General features: G+C 42.5%; 1 protein-coding gene across 27 annotated transcripts in view; it reads right to left on the reverse strand.

Annotated features, from left to right (window-relative positions):
- The window catches only part of LOC110524184 (unconventional myosin-IXb), a 95347-nt gene extending 73502 nt beyond the window's left edge, over positions 1–21845 (reverse strand). For 19 of the 27 annotated variants that reach the window (XM_090235413.1, XM_090235416.1, XM_090235410.1 and 16 more), the window contains exon 1: positions 21414–21845. The gene's annotated coding sequence lies outside the window, so the exon portion shown is untranslated. Of the gene's footprint in view, positions 1–17184; positions 17289–21413 lie in introns of all 27 variants that reach the window. The other 8 variants (XM_090235415.1, XM_090235411.1, XM_090235402.1 and 5 more) reach the window with 2 other exon arrangements.
- Positions 21846–23750: the final 1905 nt, after the last annotated feature.

Below are 23750 nucleotides of genomic sequence, written 5' to 3' on the forward strand. Positions count from 1 at the left end.
AGAGTAAAGACAGCATTTCCTAACCATTTAAACAATGATAACTGTCTCAAGATTTCAATGAAAGTTCTTGTTAAAGCACCCTTAGAGCGATGTAAACTAGGCCAGTTTGTGTAAGACCACATATTTCCATCACTGGACATTTTGCTGTGGCTTTTCAATCCTATGCCTCCAAGGACCGTAACAAATATCACTTGTGATGTGACCAATATTTCAATGAGCTCCATTCTCAAAACTTAGAGTAGGCGAATAGCCCTAGAGTTCAGTTTTACTGAACCTTAATGACGTCACCAAGACGGACATAAAATGCACGCACACAAATGATAACTGTTTTACTGGAAGCACATAAAATATGAGAGCCAAACAAACCTTTTGTGATGGAAATTAGGAGTGTGTTTCTGGAAACACTGGTGAAACAAAATAGCAGTGCCAGCTTCAATGTGGGGCAAGGAACAGAAATCTGTAAACACTACACGTCGCATACACAGATTTTATCAACATAACTGATCCCACTTGGCACAGAGAGATAGGCAAACCACTCAAGTGGCAGCATTTCCCTGACTGCCTAGCCTGGAATGCCAACTGTGCCATGTTACTCACTCCTCCACGCCATTTAAAGCTATAAACCCCACCCAAAGTGGGGGAGCAAAGCCTGAAGTGCCATACAGTTGAGAGGATCCCACCCCATTCCACAATGAATGGGTCTTGCTATAGCTTTTATGAACAGTTGTTTTCAGGGTTTATGACCGAGATGACAGCATTAAGATTACGAGCATTTCGCTACATTAGTCAGTGAACTGCAGACGGCTGTCAGGCTTCTGCAAACACAGAGCAGCCAGTCAAAGCTGAGCAACCACTGGGTGACTGGCAGGAAGTAAATGAGCCATTACTGAGACAGACCAATGAAGGCGTTTGGTCATTAACCCCCACACAACATTATAGCTCTTTGGGGGTCAACCCACAGGAAGTGAATTCTGAGTGGCCTGGTCTCCTAGGACATGAGCTAGGAGACAATCCCTTTGAACGACGCAAGCGGGAGGGGCAGGATAAATGCTGTACAGGCTTCCCATGCTATGATGAATGTAAGGGTTATGCTAGGCTTCCCATTAGTGTGACACAGGATTAGCTAAGAGGCAACTCTCAGTCTCAGAGGAAGAGTATATCTTCCTGCAGACCACCTAATTCTCTTTGGGGGGGAAGAGGAGACGAGGACCATTGAGGCGATCAGCAGCTAGCCTGATTGGGATGAGCAGTAGAGTTGGCCCGGGGCAAAACAGATTTGTCCCCCAGGCACAAAAAGAAGGGCCTGCAGTGGAAAAATCAGCCAGAGTCCCTTTTATAGAGTGCAGATGCAACCAGTCAGTCTGAATGAAAGAGAGCCTCCCGCTGAAGCATGTGGCTGAAACAGAAACACTGCCTTTGTTTAAGGAACACCTCAGAGATTTAACTCTTCTAGCAGACGGCCAGGGCAGAGAGAAACTCAAGGGCCAGCAAAAAAGAGCGATGCAGGCAGCCCCCTCCTCCCCACCAACACCACTTGGTTCCCTAAACCTTGCCAGTCATTAACAAAACACGAGTTCAAAAATAATCTGCTTCTTTGTTCAGGGAAAAGTAAATAGGAGAATACAGGGATCCCTGACTGCATTTGATTTGTATATTCTCAAACTCTACACCCCGTTCTGCCACCTCCACTAGCACGGACATTGCCATTTTATCAAAGGAAAATGTACTCACCAAGACAGCTGGGAGTGACAACCACATCAATCTTAAGATAAATGCACTAATTGTAAGTCTTTGTAAGTAATTGTCTGCAAAATTACTCAAATGTTAAATAAACATTTGGTAAAATATTCCATATAAAAGTAAGCTGACAGACAAGGGAAATACTAACCATGAGCCAGCCAGACATCTGATGGGCTATTCTCCTCTGGAATAGCCCATCAGAACCAAATGGAAGAGTACTAACGATGGGATGCCAGTGAGTATGGTCCACAGACTGCACTGTATTGATTAGGTACTGCAGAAACATGCACAAGTGATCAATAGATAAACAAATAGCCGGCTGCCGTCACAATCTCACATCTCTTGAAGGCAGGCATAGACCTAACACTGTGTTCATACAAGGTCTTCATGGGACACGCAGAGGGCTGACTGGCATGCATGCAGCAGCAGGGAGTACGTTTGCAAAATATATAACTGGATCATGACACCGGGATGAGACTGTACATCGAACCTCTCCCTCTGTTCCTCAGGGAATTCAACACCAATTTTAGCTGGGCTCAATAAAACCCCTTTGTGTAATTTACACAGCAGGTCGGTAATCCGACAGGCCTGGCACGAGCTCCCGAGCTCTGCCCCCCCACAGCCTCACATGTGGCACTGCTCCAGTAACACAGTCCAGATGCCAAGTTACTTAGTTTCCCCTGCAAAGGGTGTCAGTGCCAGGAGAGAAGCTATGAGTGCTAGGCCAGGCCACAGCGTGTCCACACACCAGGAAGGAAAACAACATGGTCGGTCTCCTTTTCATGGCTTTAAACCAACCTTTTCTCCGTTTGAAGTAGGCTAGGGGCGGTAGGTAGCCAGTTAGTGTTGGGCCAGTAACCGAAAGGTCGCTGGTTTGAATACGAGTCAACAAGATGAAAATTCTGGTGATGCTTAAGGGCACTTCAACATAATTCACTCCAGGGGCGCCGTACTACTATGGCGGACCCTGTAAAACACGTTTTTATTGAACCTTTATTTAACTAGGCAAGTCAGCTGAGAGCAAATTCTTATTTACAATGACGGCCTAGGAACATTGGGTTAACTGCTTTGTTCAGTGGCAGAACGACAGATTTTTACCTAGTCAGCTTGGCGATTCGATCTAGCAACCTTTCGGTTACTGGCCCAACGCGCTAACCACTAGGCTACATACCGCACGTATGTGACAACATTTTTTTAGGCCGGTGTAAAATGGTACTTCATAAATGGTTTTCATCGCGGTCATGATGGCATATTTTATAGGGGCTCATGCTTACTGTGTACTAGGTAATAAGCCTACTTGTTTTTACCTTCTCCCAGTCAACCCACCAAATTCTTCCCCTCTTTTAGAGCAGAGGGTTCTAAATAACTTTAACCCATTTTGAAAGAAACCTTCCAATACATATTTGCCCATTGGAGAAGGGGTCAGAAAGTGAATTTTTGGACCAGAATGACAAATCATTCAAGAGACAGAAAGGTGCTCAAAGTTGGCCATTTTGTATACCCCACCATACCTCCCTCGCTGGAAAATATAAAACAGTTGAGAATGAATTTAAAAGCTTACAAACAGGGGTGTCAAACATTTTTTTTTAACACAGAAAACAAAAACAACAATTTCAAAGACTTTACTGGGTTACAGTTCATATTGAAATACTTAATTAGGCCCGAATCTATGGCTGTCACATGATTGGGAATACAAATATGCATCTGTTGGTCACAGAAAGCTGAAAATAATGTATGGGCGTGGATGAGAAAACCAGTAAGTATCTAGTATGACCACCATTTTCCTCATGCAGCACGACACATCTCCTTCGCATAGAGTTGATCAGGCTGTTGATTTGCGGCCTGTTGTCCCACTCCTCAACGGCTGTGCGAAGTTGCTGGATATTGTCAGGAACTGGAACACACTTTCATACACATTGATCCAGAGCATCCTAAACATGCTCAATGGGTAGGGCCTCCCGGGTGGCGCAGTGGTTAAGGGCAGAGTCCCTGCGTTCGCGCCCAGGCTCTGTCGTAACCGGCCCTCGACCGGGAGGTCCGTGGGGCGACGCACAATTGGCCTAGCGTCGCCCGGGTTAGGGAGGGCTTGGTCGGTAGGGGTGTCCTTGTCTCATCGCGCACCAGCGACTCCTGTGGCGGGCTGGGCGCTAACCAAGGTGGCCAGGTGCACGGTGTTTCCTCGGCGCATTGGTGCGGCTGGCTTCCGAATTGGATGCGCGCTGTGTTAAGAAGCAGTGCGGCTTGGTTGGGTTGTGTATCGGAGGACGCACGACTTTCAACCGTCGTCTCACCCGAGCCCCATACGGGAGTTGTACAAGATAGTAGCTACTACAACAATTGGATACCACGAAATTGGGGAGAAAAAGGGGTAAAAAAAATTAATAAAAGCACATGCTCAATGGGTGGCAATTCTGGTAAGTATGCAGGCCATGGAAGAACAGACAGCTTCCAGGAATTGAATACATATCCTTGCAAAATGGGGGAGTGCATTATGCTGAAACATGTGGTGGCAGAGGATGAATGGCACGACAATGGGCCTCAGGATCTCGTCACGTCCATAGCTTGCGCCTGTCCACACCGCAAACATGCGGCACTCTGTTCACAACATTGACATCAGCAAACCACTCGCCACCACAAAGCCCTACACGCCGTCTGCTGGTACAATTGAAACCGGGATTCATCTGTGTAGAGTACACTTCTTCAGCGTGCCAGCGGCCATCGAAGGTGAGCATTTACCCACTGAAGTCGGTTACGACACCGAACTGCAGTCATATCAAGAACCTGGTGAGGAGGATGAGCTTCCCCGAGATGGTTTCTGACAATTTGTTCAGAAATTCAGTTGTGCAAACCCACAATTTATCAGCTGTCCGGGTGGCTGGTCTCAGACGATCCTGTAAGTGAATAAGCCAGATGTGGAGGTCCTGGGCTGGCATGGTTAAACGTGGTCTGCAGTTGTGAGGCTGGTGGGATGTACTGCCAAATTCTCTAAAATGATATTGGAGGTGACTTATGGTAGAGAAATTAACATTAAGTAATGTAGTAACTGCTCTGGTCGACATTCCTGCAGTCAACATGCCAATTGCATTCCAATGCCATGCCAACTCGCTCAAAACTTGGGACATCTGTGGCATTGTGGTGTGACAAAACTGCACATTTTAGAATAGCCTTTTATTGTCCCCTGCACAAGATGCACCTGTGTAATGATCATGCTGTTTAATCAGCTTCTTGATATGTCACACCTGTCAGGTGGATTAATTACCTTCACAGTAGGTATGGTGTTCTTTGGATGCAACTCAGCATTCAAGCTGCTTACCTATTGCAGATTCAGTCTTCCCAGCCTGGTGCAGGTCTACAATTTTGTTTCTGGTGTCCTTTGACAGCTCTTTGGTCTTGGCCATAGTGGAGTTTGGAGTGTGACTGTTTGAGGTTGTGGACAGGTGTCTTTTATACTGATAACAAGTTCAAACAGGTGCCATTAATACAGGTAACAAGTGGAGGACAGAGGAGCCTCTTAAAGAAGAAGTTACAGATCTGTGAGAGCCAGAAGTCTTGCTTGTTTGTAGGTGACCAAATACTTATTTTCCACCATAATTTGCAAATAAATTCATTTTAAAAAATCCTACAATGTGATTTTCAGGATTTTTTTTTCTCATTTTGTCTGTCATAGTTGAAGTACCTAGGATGAAAATTACAGACCTCTCATCTTTTTAAGTGGGAGAACTTGCACAATTGGTGGCTGTCTAAATACTTTTTTACCCCACTGTATCCACAATTAAACCGAAGTAGCCTACCAGGCATCATTGAAAAACAGACAGAAGGGAAAGTGCCTCATCTCGGGAGTTGATAGGCTTTAAGTTATAAACAGCGCAATGCTTGACACACAACGAAGAGCTGCTGGCAAAACGCACGAAAGTGCTGTTTGAATGAATGTTTACGCGCCTGCTTCTGCCTACCACCGCTCAGTCAGATTATATGCAGGACACCCTAGATAATATCAAGTAATATCATCAACCATGTGTAGTTAACTAGTGATTATGATTGATTGTTCTTGATAAGTTTAATGCTAGCTAGCAACTTACCTCTGCTTACTGCATTCGCGTAACAGGCAGTCTCCTTGTGGAGTGCAACGAGAGAGAGGCAGCTCGTTGTTGTGTTGGACTAGTTAACAGTTAGGTTGCAAGATTGGATGCCCCGAGCTGACAAGGTGAAAATCTGTCGTTCTGCCCCTGAATGAGGCAGTTAACCCACTAGGCAGTCATTAAAAATAAGAATGTGTTCTTAACTGACTTGCCTAGTTAAATAAAAAAGGTATAAAAAAAAAATATTAAAAAATTCGGCAAATCGGCTCCCAAAAATACAGATTTCCGATTGTTATGAAAACTTGAAAAATCGGCCCTAATTAATCAGCCATTCCGATTAATCGGTCGACCTCTAGTTGACATGCACATTTCTCAAATCCTAGCATCATGCAGCCTAATATATATAATTTGGATTTCTAAGCCATTAAGGTCTGTATCATTCACAACTAAATCTATCGTATAGGACCCATTTCAAATTATCACTTTTATGCTCAGAGCCACTTCATGTGCACTCGCTCCGGAATGGGAAAAATATCCTTTCTACTTTATTCAGCTAAGTACAATTCTATTCTTCTTACTATAAAAATCATTCAATATAAAATCTTGTCAGATAAATGAACAAGCCTACAAGTCACCCACAACTGGGGTACGCGCAATGCCGTCGTGGGTAATCCAAATAAGTAAGATTCCCATATATTTATTTTTAAATACATTTCAAAAGTCCATTTATATTTCCAACAGAGCTATACATTTGGGTGATGTCCGTCCGTCCGTCCGTCCGTCCGTCCTTCCGTCCGTCCCCCCCGCCTGAGTAGCCTTGTTTCACTGCAAAAATACAATTTAATTAACCATCTAGTGTTCAACGAATTAACACAATGTCAAATACAGGTAGCCTAGTCAAATAATTAACATCCAAACCTATTAACCATTACTCTCTCGCGGGAATTCCACTAACGGTCCGTATGTAGCCAAACGTAGCTGCTGCTCATGTTGGTAGCTGTACTGATGGTGCAAAAGCCATGACAGGGAGACACAGTGGAGAGGTAACGCGAGTGCAAGCAGTTGCTCCCGACGCCACTTGGGTACACTGCAGCATCCATGAGAGGCTCTTGCTGCCAAGGGAATCCCTGACAGCTTGAAAAACGTTTTGGACACTACAGTGAAAATGGTTAACTTTATTAAAGCAAGGCCCCTGAACTTTCGTATTTTCTGCACCTTACAAAGATATGGGCAGCGACCATGTAACACTTCTACAACATACAGAAGTGTGCTGGTTATCAAGGGGCAAAGTATAAACATGTTTTAATTGAGATCTTAAAGTTCTCTTTTACTGACCATACTTTTCACTTGTCTTAACGCTTGCATGACGACTAGTTTCTCACACGACTGGCCTATCTGGGTGATGTTTTTTCTCGCCTGAATGATCTGAATCTAGGATTACAGGGACTCTCCGCAACTATATTCAATGTGCGGGACAAAATTGAGTCTATGATGAAGAAGTTGGCACTCTTCTCTGTCTGCATTAACAAGGACAACACACAGGTCTTTCCATCATTGTATGATTTTGTGTGCAAATTAACTCAAAGCTTACGGGCAATGTCAAATGTGGCATAGCGAAGCACCCGAGTGAATTGGGTGCGCAATTACGCAGGTACTTTCCAAAAATGACGACAAACAACTGGATTCGGTATACCTTTCATGCCCTGCCTCCAGTCCACTTATCAATATCTGAACAAGAGAGCCTCATCGAAATTGCAACAAGCGGTTCTGTGAAAATTGAATTTAAAAATCAGAAGCCACTGCCAGATTTCTGGATTGGGCTGCGATCACGCTGTTAAGACATGGATGCCCTTTGCAACCACGTACCTATGAGAGAGTGGATTCTCGGACCTAGCATGAACTAAATACAGGCACCGACTGTGTGGTGCGCGTTTGGCCAGTAACCGAAAGGTTGCTAGATCGAATCCCCGAGCTGACAAGGTAAAAATCTGTCATTCTGCCACTGAACAAGGCAGTTAACCCACTGTTCCTAGGCCATCATTGTAAATATTAATTCACTCTTAACCTCTCTGGGGTAGGGGGCTGTATTTTGACATCCGGATGAAAAGCGTGCCCAGAGTAAATTGCCTACTCAGGCCCAGAAGCTAGGATATGCATATAATTGGTCGATTTGGATAGAAAACTCTAAAGTTTTTAAAACTGTTAAAACGTCTGAGAGTATAACAGAACTGATATGGCAGGCAAAAACCGAGGACAAACCATCCCCGAAAAAAATTTATTATATCGCTATTTCTGACGTTCGTGGCACACCTGCCTGGTTGAAAAATGTTTTTCATGCTTTTGAATGCAGGGCGCTGTCCTCAGATAATTGCATGGTGTGCTTTCGCCGTAAAGCCTTTTTAAAATCTGACACAGCAGCTGGATTAACCTGTAGTGACGCCCAGCCCGTGAACGGGAACGTTATCATCTGACACTAATTAGCATAACGCAACGGACATAAATCTTCCTAGAAAATATTCCTATTCATGAAATTCACAAGTGAAATATTGGAACACAGCTTAGCTTTTTGTTAATCACCCTGTCATCTCAGATTTTCAAAATATGCTTTACAGCCAACGCTAGACAAGCATTTGTGTAAGTTTATCATAGCATTATGCCTTGCTAACAGCAGGCAAACTTGTCACGGAAATCAGAAAAGCAATCAAATTAAATAGTTTACCTTTGATGAACTTCGGATGTTTTCACTCACGACACTCCCAGGTAGACAGCCAAAGTTAATTTTTTCCAAAAATATTATTTTTGTAGGCGAAATAGCTCCGTTTGTTCTTCACGGTTGGCTGAGAAATCGCCCGGAAATTGCAGTCACCACAATGCCGAAAAATATTCCAAATTAGCTCCATAATATCGACAGAAACATGGCAAACGTTGTTTAGAATCCATCCTCAAGGTGTTTTTCTAATATCTATTCGATAATATATCCGTCGGGACAATTCCTTTTCTCTAAGACCGATTGGAGTAATGGCTACCTCTGCACTTTACGTGAGAATCTCTCGGAGCCACCATGTGACCACTTACACAATGTGTCCCCATACGGCTAATCTTCAACAGAAATGCGTAAAACTACGTCACAATGCTGTAGACACCGTGGGGAATACATAGAAAGCGTAAGCTCGTTGATGGTACATTCACAGCCATATAGGGAGTCATTGGAACGCAGCACTTTCAAAACCTGGGGCACTTCCGGATTGGATTTCTCTCAGGCTTTCGCCTGCAACATCAGTTCTGTTATACACAGACAATATCTTTACAGTTTGAAACGTTAGTGTTTTCTATCCAAAGCTGTCAATTATATGCATATTCTAGCATCTTCTCCTGACAAAATATCCCGTTTAAAACGGGAAAGTTTTTTTTCCAAAAATGAAAATACTGACCCCTAACAGCAAGAGGTTAACAATAAGTTAAGCTTTATTTTGATGTATGACACTTGTATTTTCATGAATGTTAAATATTTCTATAATTTGAATTTCACACACTGCAATTTCACCGGAAGTTGTCGAGATGGGACGGTAGCATCCCACCTGCCCGTGAGAAGTTAACTGACTTGCCGAGTTAAATAAAGGTTAAATAAATCAAATGTAGTGCTGAGTACCAGGCAGTTAGCAAGTTTGGTAGGCTAATAATGACCATCAGCAGCATCAGCTCTTGGAGAAGCCCAATTACGATGACTAAACAGTGAAGTGGAATTTGACTGCAGTCATGACTCGTGACCGCCGTTGTGGCGGTTATACGGTCACCTAAACAGCGCTACCCATAATTAAGCATTTCACTGTTAGTCTACACCTGTTGTTTATAATGCATGTGACAAGTAACTGTAGTGATGCATTCGAGACATCACATTTTGTTGGTTAGCAGTGAATTTGCCATATTAGTATAGATGTGTCAGGAGTCAAAACAAGGTATCAATAAGATTCAATGAGCTGAAACAAGCCACCTACGATTCCCAACATAGAAACTTCTTGTCATTGTTGCCAGTTATCGGACCGTCCAGAATCATAACACAGACTTCTGCCCCATCGTTTGGGACGTTGTCAGCTAACAAGTCTATAAACCACACGCAGCAGACCAACGAGGTTTAATCACAACTTTCAATCCAGAGGACCTGCATGCATGAGAATAGAGGAGTTCCCAGCAGAAGATGATTTTAACCAGAAGGCAGCTTGAATGGATGGGGATGACGGCGTTAAAGGGGAAATGTGCCTTCAGTCAGGCGGATGAGTCGAAACAACTCAATGCGGTCACATGAAACATTACCTTTACAATAAGGAAATCCAGAGCATTCCATGGCTCAGGACATCCTGCCTTTTGCTCTTAAAACTGCTCAGACCTGGTGGGGGTTAGGTCAGTGGGGAGCAGAATTTTGAAGAGAGAAATAAACCATAGAGCAGACTATTTACAGTTAGAGGCCTCTGGAGCTGACAACTGTTCAATCTACATCCCATCGAAACATGTCTACATTCTGTAATGCTGCATCCCTCCTGAATAAGCCCGAGCAAAGAGGGGGGGGGGGGGGGGGGGGGGGGTATTCTTCTCTCAAGACGTGGGCAAGAATAGGGGAGGCATGGAGGGAGCAGCTGTGAGCGTCAAGTGGCAGAACTCAAGAGGTGAATGGGAAGTTGTGGCAAGGAGGCAGACAGAGGGGATATTGTGCGGGAGCACTCATGTGGGCCTCTGCTCTAAAAACACATGACTCCATTGTGGCACCAGAATAGCCACTAACTTCTCCCTCCCCCCTTGCTAAAGCCCTCCCATACTCCCTCACTCCTACTCCTAGTAGACAATGCTCTGAAGACAGGAGCTTAAGGTCAAGTACTAAACCCGGACCACACCCCATCAGACTAAACCATGTGTTCAACCGGGATTGCCATAAAATAGCATGTTGATATAAGGAGCTTGTCTGTTACCAAGGAGGGCTTGTGTAATCTCTTCCTATAGGGCAGTGGAGCAGTCTTCACTGTGGCGTGCCCCTGGTGATGTTTGGGTGCCCTGTCGGGTTCCTGCACTAAAAAGGTGCGACTACAACCATTTTAGAAAGGATAACTCCTTTCTCACCTTGAAAATCCACAGATGGTCAGTAAAGTGACAAACTATGATCTAAACGGCTTCAGGCACATTGTTTTGGTAAGTCAGTTAATTTTGCTGAACTAGAATGCCATCTCAAAACCACAATGTTGCCCCGAACCATAAAATGTGGTCTAGGCCTACAGCCTAGGCCTGCTGACAGTGCCACTTCCATATGGATCCTTTTTTTAAATTGATTTTAACTGACTTGCCTAGTTAAATAAAGGTAAGAACAAATTCTTAATGACGGCCTAGGAACGAACAGTGGGTTAACTGCCTTGCTCATGGGCAGAACAGATTTTTACCTTGTCAGCTCGAGGACTCGATCTTGCAACTAGGCTACCGGCCGCCCCAAATGGCCTTAGAATGTCTTATATTAACATTCAGCAAGATAGAATCTTCCACGAAAACATAACATACATTTGGAGACATTCAGCCGTGAACAGACAGACTTGGACAAAGGTAAAAATAGATTACAAGCAAACGCAACCAGGTGAACCCGGGCAATACTAAACACTGAGTCTAGGTCTTCTGTTCTTTCCCACCCATCACTCACCATAATCGTTAAGGCATCCCTCACTACGCAGCCAGCTCGAGCTGCAGCCTGGAACATATACCGAGTTCAGTTCAGTCACACTGACTGCCGTTGCTGGACTAGCTGGCACATTCAATGGGAATCATTCGTCACTATTATTGCCTCGCCTGGCTGATTTATTTATTTTTTCAAAAATGTCCCTCCTTTGCGCCTGTCCCGTCATTAATCGTCCAGTCAAAATGGTGGGTGGGAGCTCCATTATGAACGGGTCTCTTTAGCCTCGTGTTATTTTCTCTCAGTGTTCTCTCGTACACAGTGTTTATTTACTGGGCCTTGGTCTCCAGAGGAACCTTGGAACTGTGGCACTGGAACAGGCCACTGATATTCATCATCACCATCATGAGGAGCAGCGGGGGAATTCACATCACTTCATAGACGTAACTTTTCACATCGCAACCAATTCAATTAACTTAGCCATGGACATATTATAGCAATTCTAAAGTTTATGAAGCATCAATATCAGGCTAATGTTCTAAAACAGGAAACCAAAGCGCACCCAGGACCTGTACTGCTAGTCAGAGGAAATGGAGAAAAAAGGGTGGCCTTGACCGATCGTTGCGATTCTGGAGTAGCCAGGTTTAAGGTGGATGCTAGGACTGGGTCTGGTGCAGGGGAGTGCCTGTCATGTCTCTGGGCCTGGCTCACTGACCACAAAGGATAGAGGGGGAATGCATTACTTCTCACCAGGGCAAACAACCAGTCATCCTGTCCACACCACACACACGGCCAGACAGCGCTCTTCCTGAGAGAGCTAAGCTCAGGGACCGAACCGCTAGTGGGTGGGTGTAGAGCCATGGTCCAATAGTCTCTACTTGACCTGGGATACTAATTTTACAGTATATTATTTATAATGTAGAATGGCCTAGTCTACAGGAATAGAATATTTAAAAACACTACCAGTACCCGTTTGGGTACCTCCCTCCCTGTCTGGACAAGACAACCAAGGAAAATGTCTACAGGGGCTGCCCCTAAACCTGTGATGTGGTCTTTGAAAGTGCATATTAAGATGTTGTCTAAGCCTACGCCATCTTCTGGGATAGCTCTTTGACGTGCATGATGCGACAAGTGGCTTTTAAATGCAGTCACCTGTCCATGACTCACACACTTCACACGTCACTCTGCTAGAAAATTGTTGCATTTTGTGGATGAACATTAAGCTACACTAAAACTCCAGCTAAACACCTAGTTCAGTCTTTGATCATTCATCATCATGACGTCATTATGTTTTACTTCATTATGTGCATGTTATTTTATGATGGCCTGAATGAAGGCTCAGCACAACAGCCCCAAACAAATATATCCCTTCAAATTGACAGTCTTGCTTTTTCACTTATACACTGCAATTGCATCTATTTATAAACTCGCAATAAATTCAGATTGCCCACATTGAGAGAGCAGAGTTGCCAGCAGGATTGTGGAGTGCCGTCCAAGTTCTGTCTCCAGCTTAAGCGTTTTCCATACGTTTAAAAAGTACCAAAAAAAACACGTTGTCGCCAAATCCGCACCACATAGCTTGGTTAGCTGCTCACTGCAGAATTCAAAGCGCTTTCTTCTTTCTCCCCACAAAACGACACACCCAGGAGCATTCCTGTCAATATACTGCAGGCAAGGCTCCTCTGGATTAGAGGCCCGCTCTGACCAAAATCTCAGCCAATCACAGACAGAGACACAGAGGACCTGGGCCCAACACCTGCAAGGACAACTCCATATTCTAGCCTATATTGGACAAACTTTTCAGAAATTACCAGTTCAAGGCAACCTGCTGAGCTTATAAGAACCAATGGCTTAGTGTTCAAATAAACAAAAAAAACTGCTGGTACAAACTCCTATACTGTACTTGGAATTAATGCAAATATAAATTGGGACAGATGTTCTTAAAGGAGTGCATTACTGTAATATGCCTACATAATGACAACTTGTCACCTTTTTTGAACACTAGCCTATGGACAGTGAATGAGTTACTTGGTAAGGGAACTGAAATGTTTTTATTTAACCTTTATTTAAACTAGGCAAGTCATTTAAGAACAAATTCTTATTTACAATGAAAGCCTAAAGGTAAACTACACTAACAAAGGATCACTCCTCCCTGCCCATCCCAGTATTCTTCAACAGGAGACAGGAAGAAAACAGCCTCCCTGAAAAACACAAAGACAGGCCTCTACGTGTCCACGACCTTCATGCCAAGAAATGTCCTCAGCAATATTATCACATAGTAACTTAAGGCTGATTCATTCTCATTTATCTAGTGACTTAACAGTTCCATTAGATTTAGATGTCATTTCAAAGTAAAGTCACAACTTGGCCTAGCCTATTTATTACAGAACTGTCATTTCAAGGCAGCAGCTCCTCTCCAAGTCAGGGTTCCAAACAAACTTTTTCCAGTTGATGGCACCAGCTCTTGATCTGGTCATACCGATTTTTTGACACTGTGCAACGATAATGACCTGTGTCCCATAAATGTACCTGCATTCTATACAGAACCAGGCTAATAATGACTAGCCATCTTCTAAATTAGCATGCCCTTGCAGGGCTTGACATTCAGGTACATTTGCCAGTGCCAACTGAAAGCTACTAGCCCAAATGACAAGAATACTGGCCCGGGAAAGCATAATTTAAATGCTTCTACAAAAGTATAGTGAAAGAGAGCTCTATTTCATTGTTAATACATTTGCAAACATCTCTAAAAATATGTTTTCACTTTTTCATTCTGGGGTATTGTGTAGATGGGTGACAAAATCAATTTTGAATTCAGACTAACAACAAAATGTGGAATAAGTCCACAGGTATGAATACTTTCTGAAGGCACTGTACATATGGGTAGGGGCAAAGTGACTAAGCTACAGGATAGATAATAAGCAGTAGCATCAGCATATGTGACGAGTCAGAAGAGTTAGTCCAGGGGGGGGGTGTCAATGCAGATCATCCGGCTAGGTATTTGGTTAACTATTTAGCAGTATTATGACTTGGGTGTAGAAGCTGTTCAGGGTCCTGTTGGTTCCATACTTGGAGCATCAGTTATGCTTGCCGTGCGGTAGCAGAGAGGACAGTATGACTTCGGTGGAGTCGGACAATTTTTAGGTCCTTCCTCTGACGTGTGAGGTATATACATACAATTTTTTTTTTTTTTTTTTTTATTAACTCGGCAAGTGATTTAAGAACAAATTCTTATTTACATTGACGGCCTACCCCGGCCAAACCCTAACAACCCTGGGCCAAATGTGTGCCGCCCTATGGGACTCCTAATCACGTCCGGTTGTGATACAGCCTGGAATCAAACCAGGGTCTGTAGTGACTGAGATGCAGTGCCTTAGATGACTGTGCCACTCAGGAGCCCCAAACAGAGCGCCCAATGTGGCGCACGAATCCACGACCCTGAGATTTAGAGTCTCATGTTCTACCAGTTGAGCTAGCTAGGCAAAGGATGGCAGGGAGCTCGCCGACAGTGACGTACTGGGCCGTACACACCACCTTCAACCACCAGCCAGTCAATATGTTCTCAATGGTGCATCTGTGAAACTGAAGATCTGAAGGCCCATGCAAATTATTGTTCCAGGTATCAGAGTTTAAATCAGATTCACTCACAAATAAAAAAAAACACACATTTTTGCATAGCAATATGTAACTCAGCAAAAAAACACAAAAAAGTTCACTGTCAACTGCATTTATTTTCAGCAAACTTAACATGTGTAACTATTTGTACGAACATAAGATTCAACAACTGAGACAAACTGAACGAGTTCCACAGACATGTGACTAACAGAAATTTAATAATGTGTCCCTGAACAAAGGGGGGGACAAAATCAAAAGTAACAGTCAGTATCTGGTGTGGCCACTAAATGCATTAAGTACTGCAGTGCATCTCCTCATGGACTGCACCAGGTTTGCCAGTTCTTGCTGTGAGATGTTACCCTACTCTTCCACCAAGGCACCTGCAAGTTCCCAGACATTTGAGGGGAATGGCCCTAGCCCTCACCCTCCGATCCAACAGGTCCCAGACGTGTTCAATGGGCTCGTCGCTGGCCATGGTAGAACACTGACATTCCTGTCTTGCAGGAAATCACGCACAGAACAAGCAGTATAGCATTGTCATGCTGGAGGGTCATGTCAGGATGAGCCTGCAGGAAGGGTACCACGAGGGAGGAGGATGTCTTCCCTGTAACACAGTGTTGAGATGACATTGCAGGCAGGCAAACAAGTGCAGTCCGATGATGCTGTGACACACCGCCCCAGACCATGACGGACCCTCCACCTCCAAATTGATCCAGAGTACAGGCCTCAGTGTAACGCTCATTCCTTCGACGATAAACGCGAATCCGACCATCACCCCTGGTGAGACAAACTGCGACTCGTTGAGTCATTTTTTGCCAGTCCTGTCTGGTCCAGCAACGGTGGGTTTGTGCCCATAGGTGACATTGTTGCCGGTGATGTCTGGTGAGGACCTGCCTTACAACTGGCCTACAAGCCCTCAGTCCAGCCTCTCTCGGCCTATTGTGGACAGGCTGAGCACTGATGGAGGGAATTGTACGTTCCTGGTGTAACTCGGGCAGTTGTTGTTGCCATCCTGTACCTGTCCCGCAGTTGTGATGTTCAGATGTACCGATCCTGTGCAAGTGTTGTTACACGTGGTCTGCCACTGCGAGGACGATCAGCTGTCCATCCTGTCTCGCTGTCGCGCCGTCTTAGGCGTCTCACAGTACGGACATTGTAATTTATTGCCCTGACCACATCATGCCTCCTTGCAGCATGCCTAAGGCACGTTCACGCAGATGAGCAGGGACCCTGGGCATCTTTCTTTTGGTGTTTTTCCAGAGTCAGTAGAAAGGCCTCTTTAGTGTCCTAAGTTTTCATAACTGTGACCTTAATTGCCTACCATCTGTAAGCTGTTAGTGTCTTAATGACCATTCCACAGGTGCATGTCCATTAATTATTTATGGTTCATTGAACAAGCATGGGAAACAGTGTTTAAACCATTTACAAATGAACATCTGTGAAGTTGTTTGGATTTTTACGAATGATCTTTGAAAGACAGGGTCCTGAAAAAGTGACGTTTATTTTTTGCTGAGAGAGAGAGAGAGATATATATATATTCACAATGTAATGGCAGAGTTTACAACATTTAATTGGGAAAGTTTTGGTAAAGCCTTTAGAAATGTTTTATTTAAACAGTTCATGACTGAATTGTCCATCGCAAAGATTTAAATATGACTTCAGAACAAACTTTTATACCTGGTTTGCATACCCATTGCTGTTTTAATAAATCTTGATAAAAAAATTTAAAAAGCAAATTGTAAACTAAAAAACAAATGTGACCAATGAAAACAATAGCGCTAGCGACCAATTTTAAATTGATGTCGCATCGCCATGTCAAAGGGTCTACTGGGTCGCAGTCTCGAATCCTGCAATTGTGTGAGTTGAAGTCCTTTCATCTTCTAAAATAATTTCAATGCCACCGAATAACTGCTGAGACTGTTGTATAGTATCATGCGAGGGCAGGTGGCTTTGACTACCTCTACAGGTAGACCAGGCAGCATATAAACAGACTGGGGGAGCTGGGAGACTCATTAGTGTTTCTAACAAGAACGACAGATCTAGGATCAGATTCCCAAATCATATTCTTTACCATTTGGAGGATAAAAATAAAAAAAATCTGACCATGGAAGTGCAGAGGGACTGTTCAGGGTTTGTTACAGAGAACACTGCAATGCCAGCACTGGGATACACATCCTTCTCCACACTCCAAGTCCAAACATGGATACCTATTAAACCAGAATGGTTTCAAATCTATGAAGTCACATACAAAAAGTGAATGTGTCATGCATAGGCCTACTTAATTATAAACGATGCAAAAATATAAAATGCAACAGGCAGCTATTTTACTGTGTTACAGTTCAAAAGGAAATCAGTCAATTGAAATAAATTCATTATGCCCTAGTCTATGGATTTCACATGACTGGGCAAGGGTGCAGCCATGGGTGGGCCTGTCTCCCTTGTGGGTGGGCCTATGCCCTCCCAGGCCCACCCATGGCTGCGCCACTGCCTAGTCATGTGAAATCCATAGATTAGGGCCTAATGATTGAGGCCTGTTGGACGTACTGCCAAATTCTCTAAAATGACGTTGGAGGCAGCTTATGGTAGAGAAATGAACATTGAATAGCAGCTCTGGTGGACATTCTTGCAGTCAGCATGCCAAGTGCACACTCCCTCAACTTGGGACATCTGTGGCATTGTGTTGTGTGACAGAACTGCTCATTTTAGAGTGGCCTTTTACTCTACCCAGCACAACGTGCACCTGTGTAATGAACATGCTGTTTAATCAGCTTCTTGATATGCCACACCTGTCAGGTGGATGGATTATCTTGGCAAAGGAGAAATATTCACTAACAGGGATTTAAACAAATTTGTGCACAAAATCAGAAAGAAATAAGCTTTCTGTGCACATGGAATATTTCTGGGATTTTTTATTTCAGCTCATGAAACCAACACTTTCCATGTTGTGTTTATATTTTTGTTCAGTATACTTTCTCTGACCTAATTTCGCAAAGTAGCCATGAGTCATCATTGCTTAGGGCCTGCGTGGAAAAATGAGGGTGACTTCAAGTTATTCGAGAAACTCAGAACGACACAGTCAGGAACAGGCTTGGGAGATAAGATGGCTAGAGATGGTTCCCAGACAGCTTTCATCTCTTCACTAAACGCACCCACCCATATACATCACTTTGCTTAACCACTTCTGAGAGTCATCATCTAAAAATAAGAAACACATTTCCGCACAATTAAAAACACAATAGGCCTACACCATACAGTCAATGGCTTACACTCAAGCCTCCGACATACACAGAGTACACCAAACATTAGGAACGCCATCCTAATATTGAGTTGCGTGCCCCTCCCCCTCGGAACAGCCTCAATTCGTTGGGCCATGGACTACAGGGTGTAAAAAAAAAAAGTTCCACAGGGATGCTGGCCCATGATGACTTCAATGCTTCCCACAGTTGTGCCTAGTTAACTGGATGGCCTTTGGGTGGTGGACCATTCTTGTTACACACAGGAAACTGTTGCGCATGAAAAACCCTGCAGTGTTGCAGTTCTTGACACAAACCGCTGTCCCTAGCACCTACTACCATACACTGTTCAAAGGCACTTAAATATTTTGTCTTGTCCATTCACCCTCTGAATGACACACATACACAATCAATGTCTCAATTGTCTCAAGGCTTAAATTATTATTTAACCTGTCACCTTCCCTTAATTGAAGTGGATTAAACAAGTGACATCAATAAGGGATCATAGCTGTCAGTATCATGGAAAGAGCAGGTGTTCTTAATGTTTTGTACACTCATTGTAAAGTAGCATCATTCGTTAAGGCTATAGTATGAGACTAAGAAATGTAGGGCCTAGGAAATAACCTAATTAAAAAATTGTAAACATTTAATGCAGTTGTGTAACATGCTGTGTGCTTGATAAGACATAAAACAGGGAACAACAACAGTTCCTGTATTAAAGTGCTAGACCTACAGGTTTAGTTTTGGTGAATTAATCAAACTGATGAGACTTCTCTGAAAAGAGCTTTCCATCTGCTTAGTTGCTTATGCAAAAGCAATGTTGCCTGTGCAAATAGGAAAAAGGATTGTGGATGAAGTCAACACAAGTGTGGATTTCTGTTAAGTTAGCCTATGTACTGAGTTAGCCTATGTACTGCAAATATTTTCTATCACATTAGCCTATCATCAGAGAGAATAGACTGCTTGTAAAATGAGGTATCAAAGCATTCCTTTATCAAAGTGTTGTAAATGGAGTGAATATCAAGACATATCTGGTTGATAAAGAAATTACGTTGATCATCTTTCCACCTACAGTTCCACTCAATTGCATCCGCCAGGCTGTTTAGGCCAATTAGAACTCCCGACTCCTAAAAATGGAACGTCACCCTGAGCTTTAAACCCTCCCACTTTTCCAACACCAGTAGCCTGACAACAGTAGGGCAATGGTGTATGAGCCAGGGGCCATATGGCCCTTAAGACAAACCAAAAAAAACTTTATGTGGATCCAGTGTGCTTTCTGCAGTGGATCCAGAAGAAAATTATTCAAATGAAACCCTGTCTTTCATATCTTTAACATTCCAAGGCATTTGAGTCAGCTATGAAACAAAGTCTCTATTTATTACATTGGTTTCCTGTTCCCCAATCAGGTTTACTAATCAGAGTTAGGGGTCGAAATGGTCGCTGTATCTTGTTCAGCACAGAACTCTTTCAAAGAAGTTGAAGCTGTAAGGGCCACTAAATGCAGACACATGGCAAACAGAGCAGCTTACAGAGGGAAGTGTAAATACATTATTTCATCAGAAGGAAATGACTTGCACATTACACACCCCCACTGGAATAACACCAAATAGCAAGTTCAAGAATGACAGACTTCAGCTAAACATACACCTAATTTCACTGTTGGGATCTTGCACCTTAAAAAGCACAAGAAAGACGATTGGCACTCCCCATCTCAGATTGTTCTGAAATCTTTTATGTTAGAAACAGATGAGATTAGTATTCCAGGAACATTATTTTGTTGAATTGAATTTGATCACTGATAATTCAGCTAATTGATTGCACACAAGTTGGCTATTTAAAATGTATAGGATTATTATATTAAAAATATAACCTAAAATCCAAGTTGGAGTAAACATTTTCTAACAATGAGTTAGACATGAGGAACCCAAAGAAATGGTCAAGACACCCACATCCCACCCCAACAACAAGTATATAGTATTAGTTCTCTATGTTTGACAAGTAGTATGGAGCTGGGGCTCTGAGTATTGTTTCTTCATCCTACGTAATGTATTTTCAGTGAATTTGGTGATGTTTTCCCCCCCCTGTCCAGAGAAATTAGTAATTGAAGTTGTTGGGTTTATGTCCCAGCTTACATCCTGATTTTACCAGGTTCTGACCACTAAATGGTGCTGTTCCAGGTGGGTTTTTTTTTAAAGAATCCCTCCTATTCATTGGATTTGGTCCACAAATGCAAAAAAAAAAAAAAAAAAGTGGTACCATGGTTGTCTTACTCATTAGAAAAAAAGTTTGGTCCAAATCATGTGTTGGGTACTATATTTATTTGAAATTATATGAATCTTAAAAAATGTAAATGGCCAATATGGGTGCAATCAATTACCTTAATTTCTCAGATATAATTATATTTCAACAAAATAATGTTTCCAGAATGCTTATCTTCTAACTGTTCTGAATTTGTTTCTGTAATAAGAGATGATGGGTGTCAGGGCTTGCTGAAATGACATGGAACGACCTTGTTCCTATTTGGTCTTTTTCTGTTTGTGATTAAGTTTTTCCACAGGTCATACATTAGTAATGTAGCTACAATGCTGTGGAGGATTTTGGCAGCAATGTGGTTGGGTGGAGGTGAAAGGACGTGGGACTGAATTACAGAGGAGAGAGTCCTCTAACTTTGAAGCTTGGCTACCCCACTCTTTTTTGCTCCAAGATGTGTCATAAAACGTATGTCAGCGACACTTGTATGTGTAAAGCTCAGACAATGAGCAAGAGCACTCGTTGTCACAATGCATAGAGGCAAATGGGTTTTGTTAAGTTCACTACCAACTTGTCTGGCTGCTTTTTTTGGACATTGGAATGATAATCAAAAGAGGAAGTAGACACTGAGGTAACTTGAATTATAGACATCAATGAACTGCAGTGAAATGTCTTATCACTATTGATTACTATAGCGACACTTCGTTCCCTAAAACTCCTACACCAAATGATTTGGATACGGCACAACAATTCTGTCTAGGGTCTGCTTCCCATATTTCATTGATTTGTTCATTGACAAACTTACGTTCAGAACAAGCATTGTTACTAGATAAACATACATTATCTTACCTTGTTCAGTTGTTTTTCTCATCGTCTAAGATGACTCATTTCCTTATTGTATTTCCCGCATACAACTGACGGATAATTTAAAAAGCTGCTTTTGTAGTTCCCTTGTTGATTAAATCAAGATTGGCTAACCAAATACATTCAGCTAACGTTAGCCTGTTAGCTAAGGACGTTGTCGTTCAGAATCAAGCAGTAAAATTACGCAATTAAATTAGCTAACAGTCAAAAACATAAGCAACCCGCAAAGTTATGTATCTACAAGGTGGTGTACCTGTTTGCTATTGCTATCTTACCCGAATATTAAAACCTGTCTTGTAGTAAAATACGTTGAATTGTACATCCTTTTCAAACCTACTTGCTGGTTTATCGAGCTGACTAATAACTGCTAGCCAGCTACTCTACTTCCTTTTTCTAGCAAAGTACTATTCTGCCAGCAGCACAAATGATAACGTCACTTTAGTTATGGCAATAAAAAAATATATAGATAAAAGCCCGCATTTCAACACATTCCAATATCATTAACTGATTACAAATATATATATATATATTTTTATCAGCAGACACTTTTATTGTGCCAACAAGAAATGTCGATGAGTAATTTATGAAAACAAATCCAAAATAAGGTTGACATTTTTTTAAAGACCAATAATGAAAAAATACAATGTTGACGCTGGCATGTTGAGAAAATTGGGCTGTAGAGTGAACTTTTCTACCTGTCTTAGCTAAAGGGGAGTGGAAAAATACTCATTAGGGTCTCTACTAACAAAATATGGTTTGTTGTTTAGGGGGATTGTCACACGGCCTGCTGCTGGCTTTTCACTCCACCCCATCTATATCCTCCAATGGAATACACTGTAATAGACTTTACATGGGAAAACCAAATCTACTTGTCTCAGCTAAAGTGGGGTGGGAAATTCTCAGTAGGGTCTATACTAACCAAATAGGTGTCGTTTTGGAGGGAGACCTATTTTGTACATATTCAGCAGCACTTCGTTCTCCACCCCCTCCATAAAGTAATTCCAATAACATATATTTGTTTGTTTTTTCAAAGTGTATTTCTTTAAATTTCAGCATACCAGTATTTGTGTAACCTTCAAAAAGAAATGCTGGGATAAAATACTTCAAATTCTTAATTTATTTTGTCAAAAGTAGTTGCAGTCAGAGGTGGAAGTAGTACCTAATTGTCATACTTGAGAAAAAAGTAACGATAACTTACTAGAAAATGAGTCACGTAAAAGTGGTGGTCACCCAGTAAAACACTACTTGCGTAAAAGTCTAAAACAATTGTTTTAAATATACTTAAGTATCAAAAGTAAATATAATTGCAAAAAATATTCTCATGTATCAAAAGTAAAAGTCGAAATAATTTAAAATTCCTTATATTAAGCAAACTAGACGGCACCATGTTTTATTGATTTATTTCTGGATATCCAGGGGCACACTCCAACACTTAGACATCATTTACAAACGAAGCATGACTGTTTAGAGTGTCCGAGAAATCAGAGTAAGTAGGGAACACCAGGGATGTTCTCTTAATAAGCGTGTGAATCAAATCAAATCAAATTTTATTTGTCACATACACATGGTTAGCAGATGTTAATGCGAGTGTAGCGAAATGCTTGTGCTTCTAGTTCCGACAATGCAGTAATAACCAACAAGTAATCTAGCTAACAATTCCAAAACGACTACCTTATAGACACAAGTGTAAGGGGATAAAGAATATGTACATAAAGATATATGAATGAGTGATGGTACAGAGCGGCATAGGCAAGATACAGTAGATGGTATTGAGTGCAGTATATACATATGAGATAGTATGTAAACAAAGTGGCATAGTTAGTGGCTAGTGATACATGTATTACATAAAGATGCAGTAGAAGATATAGAGTACAGTATATACGTATACATATGAGATGAATAATGTAGGGTATGTAAACATTATATTAGGTAGCATTGTTTAAAGTGGCTAGTGATATATTTTACATGATTTCCCATCAATTCCCATTATTAAAGTGGCTGGAGTTGAGTCAGTGTGTTGGCAGCAGCCACGCAATGTTAGTGGTGGCTGTTTAACAATCTGATGGCCTTTAGATAGAAGCTGTTTTCCAGTCTCTCGGTCCCAGCTTTGATGCACCTGTACTGGCCTCGCCTTCTGGATGATAGCGGGGTGAACAGGCAGTGGCTCGGGTGGTTGTTGTCCTTGATCTTTATGGCCTTCCTGTGACATCGGGTGGTGTAGGTGTCCTGGATGGCAGGTAGTTTGCCCCCGGTGATGCGTTGTGCAGACCTCACTACCCTCTGGAGAGCCTTACGGTTGTGGGCAGAGCAGTTGCCGTACCA

The sequence above is a fragment of the Oncorhynchus mykiss genome, chromosome 5 (assembly GCF_057628025.1).
Source record: "Oncorhynchus mykiss isolate SJ-2025 chromosome 5, ASM5762802v1, whole genome shotgun sequence".
NCBI classification, from domain to species: Eukaryota; Metazoa; Chordata; class Actinopteri; order Salmoniformes; family Salmonidae; genus Oncorhynchus; species Oncorhynchus mykiss.